Source organism: Triticum dicoccoides, chromosome 5A (genome assembly GCF_002162155.2).
Source record: "Triticum dicoccoides isolate Atlit2015 ecotype Zavitan chromosome 5A, WEW_v2.0, whole genome shotgun sequence".
In the NCBI taxonomy this organism is placed as follows: domain Eukaryota; kingdom Viridiplantae; phylum Streptophyta; class Magnoliopsida; order Poales; family Poaceae; genus Triticum; species Triticum dicoccoides.
This window is the reverse complement of record NC_041388.1, coordinates 713405426-713414134: the sequence shown is the minus strand read 5'-3', so window position 1 is coordinate 713414134 and position 8709 is coordinate 713405426.

Sequence of the window (8709 nt, the reverse complement as noted above, 5' to 3'; positions counted from 1 at the left end):
CTATAGGACGGGGTGAGCGGGGTGCCGACGCGTGCGTCCATGGGTGCGGGTCGCCGGCGCCGGCGCGCGCGGGGCTTTGGATGGAGAGAAGAAGAGCGCGCAGCTCGAGCGTCGAGTGTCCCGCGCGCGGAAGCTGGCGCCGCAAATACACCGCGAGAGGTACCGTTACATGCCGCATGCACAACTTCTTTTACCGCGCGCGTGATTATTGCGAGCCCGCTGGAGCCATACGCCGGGTTGTGCGCGCTAAAGTGGGCAAATTTACGGCGCGGCGCCTGTTTAGTGCGACTGTTGAAGATGCTCAAACAAAAGGCACAAATAAGTTACTACTACATGGCACGGGCCGGCGTGCGTTGGAGCTGGACACGTGCATGCGTGGTCCAGCAAGCAAAGCAAAGGAAAGGCACCATCAACTTGCACACCTACTACCTTAGCTGGTGAGGTGATTAACGGTGGGAAAGCCAAGGTGATGGTGATGCCAAAATGATGGGGTCTCACAGCGCAAAATGATGGCGCGGACAGCCAGCGGCATCATCATGATGATATCCATGGCCGCTCCGGAACGTTTCACTTGGCATCAGGGGCTGCTTCTTCATCTATGGAATGTGCCTGTCACTCACTTTCTTTAAAAGCTTGGGGGACGCAATTGGCTGTCAACTGCTATAGTTCTTAAGAAAATGCATGAGATGGTGGATAGTTGCAGTAGAATATGTGCGCCTTGAACTGTGCTTATTCTCTAGGTGTTCAAAATCTGCACACTAGTTTATTGAGCCAATCCTCTTTTGGTTAGAGCAAGTAGGGCTCGTTAGCCATCGCCCTTGGTACTATTATAGAGAACCTAACAATTGGTAGGAGTACATGCATGCCTGTTGGACAGCTGAACATGCTCGGGGTACTTGCATTAACCATGGTGGGATGGAGCAAAATTAACTGCTACTACTACTATTTGGTTCCATCACCGTCGTCCGTAGTAGCAAAATTAACTGCTACTACTACTATTGGTAGGTAGGCGGACAGCTTGAATTAATTTGGGGGTGGCTATTGATGAGCCGGAGGAGGTGTCGACGCCGCGAGCAGAAATGAGTTTGTTTGTTTTTCTTTGCGAGATGAAATGGGTTTGTTTTCGACATAGAAAATATATTAGTATCACGGAGATGCCAATTACACCCAACCTTTGCAACAACGCAATGTTATAAAGATATTACGGATGAACACAGCCAAAAGACAAAAAGAAGAAGAAGAAGAAAAAAGATCTAGTTACAGTGATCAATTCCTTGTAGCTGCAGCACGAACCACCACCTAGACAACACATGAAAGTCCAAACTCTCAAAAAACGACACCTTCAAGAAGGAAACAGTGCACAAGCACCGTCATCGCCCGATACTAGATCTTAGGTTTTCACCCAACAGAAGATCCGCGCTCTCAAAACAATGCCTTCAACGAGGTCACTGCCAGACACAACCAATTAAGGCCGGACCTTGGATTTTCACCACGAAAGCTAAGACTTTGTAGTCTCCCTATGTTGCCGCCCCTCCTTGCCGATGCCGCTGCTACGAGTCATGAATCACCAAGCAAAGTCCTTATTGCCACGAATAGTCGATCCGCCAATACAAGATCTCAGACCTCAGCCATCATGACGTTCTTCGCCACTGCCTTCACCGTGAAAATCAAAATACCGACATGTTTCATAATGTCAATAGACAACGAAGAAACGAGTTTGTTATCTCAACTTAATGGTAATCAGGGCTAAAAAGTCCCCAATCCGGACGTCAACCTGATTCCTTGCTTTCACCGAGGGCTTTCACAGTGTCCTTGTCTCCGGCCAAGTCCTGGCTCAGCTTGGGCGGGGACGCCGTGACAAGCTGCGTTGCCCCGACGAGTCGAAGCCTTGCAGCTTGGCGCACGCGTACGTGAAACATAATGCCTACAATTGCATAAAAAAACTTGTAATACAGTGGAACTTGGAGTGAAAAATAAAAGCAACGCTATTCCGGCACGGGTTCTAGAAAAAAAATACATTCTAGGAGTAGTTCGTAGTTCATTGTGGTGGCGGTTAGCTAAACTCAAATTTATTTTTCTTGGAAACTCGTGGGAATGTGTTCTTATTTATTGATAGGCTTTTGGTTTACACGACCAATCGCAGCGAGTGCTTGTCAAAAAGCTTTTGTAACTAATCGTGTAGGGGATTTTGGTCTATTAGAGGAGTAGTTGTCCATGGAGATACACTGGCAAGTAAAGATTTGTACTAGATTCTTGTTGCAAAAAAGAGAGAGATTTTGTAGATTCTTTACGTAAGAATTGGATTCCGACAAAATAATTCTTTACGTGCTTGTAGAAGGGGGGCGGCGCGTGCTTGCATTGCATGCATGCACGTGGCCGCGGATCGTATGCAGAAGAATTTAGCAGAAGAGAAGGAAAGATGCATGCGTGGACGTCTGAGCCCAGATTTGGAACCCTTGCAAATTTTCTCTTTAGCTCGCGTCAGTAGTGCCGATGGAGGTCAGGTTTCGTCGTGACAGCACACGATACTAGGAGTAGGTTCTATCCCTTACGCGTACATACGCTCACGAGTGACCAGAGCGTAGTGTGGCACGTATACACGGCCGTATGAACGTGCGTGCTGTCACTTGGACGTGTGGTTGGTTTCGAATCAACTGCCATTTTCAGTGTACCAGGAGTATTAGGTGGGGTTCAACGGTCGGGCCAGCTACGGGGCCTGCAAAACATGTTTAGTGTTTGGTACTAGTTGGAATAAAAATCAAAATGATGTTTTCAAATATAGATTGCGTCATACTCCCTTACTACATTCCTAAATATAAGATCTTTTAGAAATTTCAATACGGACTACATACGAAGCAAAATGAGTGAACCTATACTCTAAACTATGTTTATATATATAAATAATATTCACATATGCAATCAATATTCAAAATCTCTAAATGGACATATATTTAGAAACAGAGGGAGGGGGTATTAGCGTAGGCCAATGCTGATTCGTAGAGAAGTCAATTATGAAAGAAACAAGCATGAGGGTGGACATTAAAACACACTTTCAGAATACACATGGCCAAGAAAGACGAGGGGCAGATGATGTTTGCCAGTTACCTCCGGTTGCACCTACTTATTGTTGAAAATATCAGCACCTTTTCGTAGACTAATTTATGAGTATACAGAAAGACAGCAATCACGGTATGCAACTTATATTGATACCTAAGTATGCGACCACATACAACATATAAAATTGACACATCTATGAACACATCATATACGGCTAGCACAAAAATGAGTAAATGAAGGATGAACAAATCATACCCTCCGGTTGGCTAGACCAACACGGCGACGACAGCAACAACCTCGACGTTGTCTGATGCCCTCAGCTTGCGCTTAGCTAGCCCGACATAAACTTGAAGAAGATTTGCCACGAGGTGCAAGGAGAGAACCCTTTTAGCTACTTGTCATTTCACTTCACCTCACTGCAAGGAGTTAAAACTACAGGGAACTATACTTCACTCCATTCTATTAGGACTTCATGATAAATGAGAAGGCTCCGGTACACCTCCCACAAACCGTATAAGCGCAGTCAGGTCATTTCCACAAAACATATACCCACCTCGTAACGTAGGCGAGCAGTAGCGCCTGGCTCCTCCAACTTCTACTTCTCCCAGGAGGCGTTGGTGCTCGTGCCCGCTCCCTCGAGACCGCAGTCGCGGTTCCTCGAGTTGGAGGCGTATGCCGCTCTCTTCGCAAGGTAGACGGCGGCGCATGCCGGATCTATCCGGTCCGGCTCCGTGTCATGCAAATCCATGTCAGAGCCACTGCAGCCCGCGGACTTTGCCAATAGCCTCCTCCGCTACGTCATCCATCATTCCTTGACTTCAGCGGAGGTGGATGCCCGTCGTCGCTGCAGCAATTATGCCAAGGAATTGTGGCTCCACGTCTAGGAGCCTTAGCGACTCAGACGGTACAGGGCGTCCAGCCCGGCGAAAGCGCATCACCTCGCGAAGGAGCACGCACACGCCACCCCGAGCCTCACCGACCTCTTCTCCTACACCCATGGCGTTGATGCCCATCCGGTCACCGGCGCCTACGCCAAGTAGTGCTTCCACCGCTCCGGAGACCCCAAGGGGAAGGGACCGACGAGGAAGTAGTGAAGTTCGGCGCCCCATTTAATCTATGCCAGCAATCGTTAGACGGACTTGCTATGTGCGATCTTTTGTGAACTGGCTATGGTATGCCCGGTTGTAACTAAGCTTGCCATGCTCTATTTAATTTATCTGCGTATTGTTTTTATCATGTTGAATGAGGTGGCAAAATTTGGAGGTTTGGGTGCTGCCCGCCCGTTGGTCTCTCTATTCGTAGCACACATCACTAGTAAAAAAGGGGCTGTCGGTGTCAAAACCGGCGGATCTCGGGTAGGGGGTCCCGAACTGTGCGTCTAGGCCGGATGGTAACAGGAGGCAGGAAACACGATGTTTTACCCAGGTTCGGACCTTCTTGATGGAGGTAAAACCCTACGTCCTGCTTGATTAATATTGATGATATGGGTAGTACAAGAGTAGATCTACCACGAGATCAAGGGGGCTAAACCCTAGAAGCTAGCCTATGTATGATTGTTGTATACGGAGTTGATTGCCTATGGACTACAACCCTCCGGTTTATATAGACACCGGATAGGGTTAGGATTACACAGAGTCGGTTACAATGGAAGGAGATCTTGAATATCCGCATCGCCAAGCTTGCCTTCCACGCCAAGGAAAGTTCCATCCGGACACGGGAAGAAGTCTTCAATCTTGTATCTTCATAGTCCAGGAGTCCGGCTACCCGAACACCCCCTAATCTTGGACTCCCTCAGTAGCCCCTGAACCAGGCTTCAATGACGACGAGTCCTGCGCGCAAATTGTCTTCGGTATTGCAAGGCAGGTTCCTCCTCCAAGTTGATTGTAAACACCAAGAGTAGTGTCCGGCTCTGCAAAATAAGCTTCCACATATTGCCATAGAGAGAATAATATTAACACAAATCAAATCTGCTGACGTATTCCGCAGTGCGTCATCACACTACAGCCAAGTCCTTCGCTCGAATCGTTTTCACTTTTCCACCTCAGCATGTTTTGCGAGGCGGTTTCCTTGGCACGTCTTGTCAAAGCAGAGATCGTGTACCCCTTTTACGGGATTCTCATCAATACGAACGTGGGTAACCCAACCGCCCACTTATCACGGCGCTTGGGAGGCAAGCGAGTTTTACTAGGCAGGTGGGGACGCACAACCGCATCCGCCCATATAAGGGGACAAGGATCCACCTTTTTACCTACGCCTTCTTCCTCCTTTGTCTATCCATCTCCTGCGCACCCAAGCTCCAGCGCCCAAGCCCGCGCTTCCTACCTCAACCTCCTCCAGCAATGTTCGGAGCGGGAGGCAAGTGGATGGTCTCCTCCGTCACGGAGGGCCATGTCAAAAGGCTAAGGAAGGCCGGATACTTGTCCAAGGACATCGCGCACCGGCTTCCCGAGGAGGGGCAGCTTCTTCCCACCCCAAGGCCCCATGAGAGGGTAGTATTCCTTCCCCACTTCCTCCGCGGACTGGGTTTCCCACTCCACCCATTTGTCCAGGGGCTCATGTTCTACTATGGCCTGGATTTCCATGATCTGGCCCCGAACTTCGTCCTCAACATCTCGGCGTTTATCGTCGTGTGCGAGGCTTTCCTCCGCATCCGCCCCCATTTCGGCCTCTGGCTCAAGACCTTCAACGTCAAGCCCAAGGTGGTGTGCGGCAGCCAGGCGGAGTGCGGAGGCGCCATGGCGGGCAAGATGGCCAACGTCCTATGGCTCGAGGGCTCCTTCGTGGAGACTCTGAAGGGGTGGCAATCATGGTGGTTTTACATCACCGAGTCGCGCGATCCGAAATGGATCGCAGCCCCCGAGTTCCGATCCGGACCCCCCACGCGGCTTATGTCCTGGAAAGAGATGGGCCTGTCGTGGGGCGACGAAAAAGAGGTGACCGAATTGCAGACATGCATCCAGTCCTTGATGAGCAAGCCGATCAAGCTTGTCAATGTAGTCCAGGTTATGCTCGTCCGCCGGATCCTCCCGTGTCAACAACGGGGCTTTAATCTGTGGGAGTTCGACCCGGCGCAGCACCAAACCCTTAACCGGCTCTTCGACACGACGTATGAAGATGTCTGGAAAGTGCTAACCAAAGGCGCTGAGGCTCCCACATCCGCTTCTGAGGACCACGGATACAGCTCGCGGCGTCACGCCAGCGAGGTAAGCTATTTTCACCTTTTACAGGATGTTAAGTTTCTTCATAATTTGACTCTATGTGGGATCTAAACTCCCTCACCTTTGACAGGCTTGGCAGACGCAGTCCGGATCGATTAACTGTCCGGCTCCCTTGCCCGAAGACCCAGCCCCTGCTCTCCTAGTGAAGCTGCTGGTTCCGGCGCCTTATGTGGTGCCGGAGAAGAAGGCCAAGAAGAAGAAGGCCACGGGGACTCGAAAGAGTACCCGTAATGTGGTGGTGTCGAACTCGTCATCCGACGAGTCCGAGACGCCCTTCTCCCGTGAAAACGAGGAGGAAGAAGAAACCTCTCCCCCTCCAGCGGGGGGAGGAAAGAAGAGGAAGGCCGCCCCAACGGGGGAGGCCGAGGGGTCTAGGAAGAGGAAGACCCCTTCGCCGGACTACTCCCCCGACGCCGAAGAGGACGAAGAGGAGTGGCCAGACAGGGCCAAGCGTCCGGCGAAATCGTAAGTTCGGATATCAGAGTAACTCATGATGTTCCTTTGTCGCGCAGCTTTCCCTAATGTCGATCATAATTATGCAGCCCGCCCCGGGCCGAACTCAACGAGTCGTTGAGCGGCTCCCTGGATTCATCGGACGTGAACTCCGTTCCGCTCGCTGTCTCCCCCCCCACTGCGGACTCCAGGAGTAAAGGGGACAAGACCCCCCAGGGCTCCAAGTCCGGCTTTGAGCCGGACACCGTGCCGGAATCTTCAACAATTCCGGACCGCGACAGGTGAACTCCTTCCAAGAGAAGCAAGCCTTCTAAGCTGGCAACCTCCGTCCAACCAGAGGCGCCGGACAATCTGCTGGAGGTGCTTGAAGGCGCCTCCATCGACGAGGAGCACTGTACTATTATGAGTACGGTGATCCAGAAGGTTCAGTCCGCCAAGAGCGGACTGACTGAAGCTTGCGCTAGCCTTCTAACAGGCTTCGAGATAAGTAAAAATATGTAAAAATATTACCGCATAGACAGTAGCCCCTGATGCTCTGTTCGGCGTTTGGAAAGAAAAGCCGAATAGAGGATCTATTAAATTTCGCAGGAGTCTAACAATAAAGAGTCAATATGCGTATGCAGCCTTCGCTGCTATCCACCGCCGCACTGATGATGGAGGTGGGTGTCCTGAAATAGGACCTCGAGCGGACCGAGCAAGAGCTCGGCCTGGCCAAGCGGCAGCTCGAGGAAAAAGAAGGTAAGAAATACCTTACAGAAAAAGTGCCTATAGAGAGGCGTGATTGCAAAAAATAACAGGATTGTACTGCTTATTATAGGGGTCACGACTGAGGTGGCGACCCTCAAGCAGGCGCTGTCCGAGGCCGAAAGGAAAACGGCCGCGGAGCGCACCGAGCGAGAAAACTTGGGGCTCAGGTCGGCGAGGTGCAGCAAGAGCTTCAGGCTCTCATGAAAAAACATGAGAGTTTGGAGCTTGAGTCAAAGACCCAAGCGTCCGAGCTCGCGGCGGCCCTTGAGACTGCCAAGTCTGCCAAGGCCGAAGCCCAAAAGGCCCTCCACGAGTTGGAGGAGATGAAGAAGATAGCAGCGGGTAAGGCATTCTTTATGCAAAGCAGAAATATAAAAGTAAACTACTTGTTACTTACCCGAATCCGGAGCTCTCCAGGGGCATTCGCAGATCTTCCCCGCAGCGTATCCGCCGCCGCCGCATTTTACCGAGCGGAAGAGGGCAGCTCGACAAAGAAGGTGTTCTGGTCTCAGTATGCTGTGGACGGACACCCTGTGCCCCTGAGCGACGAGCTGAAACAGCTAGTCGAGCTCCACAAGGCGTCCGAACAGGCCATGAAGGGCTTCGTAGTTCGGCTGTGGCCCGAAGAGGCCCTGCCTGGGAGCTACTTCGGGCTGGTGCGGCGGCTGGTGGAGGCCTGTCAAAGGCTCGAGGTCATCAAGCGGTCCGTGTGCATCGAAGGAGCCCGTAGGGCCCTTGCCCGTGCAAAGGTGCACTGGGGTAAGCTGGACGGTGAGAAGCTTGTGAGGGACGGGCCGCCGCCGGGGAAGGAGCATCGCAAGCCCGAGAACTACTATAAGGATGTTCTTGCGGGTGCCCGCCTTGTGGCGGATGAATGTACCAATGATGTAATTTTTGAATGAACTCGCTCGTGTTTATCCTGTGCGTTGAAAGCTTGTTCATAGGCGCTAAGCAATGCTTGTTGAATTTAAAGTATTATTTTCTGTGCGGCCGTTTATGAAAAATTGAGAGATGGCCAGTCGTCGGCTTCTGCCCCCATGCCACTAGTGCTGGGGTGTTCGGGATAAACCTGAGCGCTCTTTTTCCCATAGTTGGGTCCTTCGAGGGAGGCGCTCAGCACAACGAACCAGGCAATCGGACTATAATGCTTGAACACTCTCACTTAGCCATAGAACTTTATAATTTTAAATTTCGGTGAAGCCCCTAGTTCGGAAGACCGAGTTCGGGGCGCTAT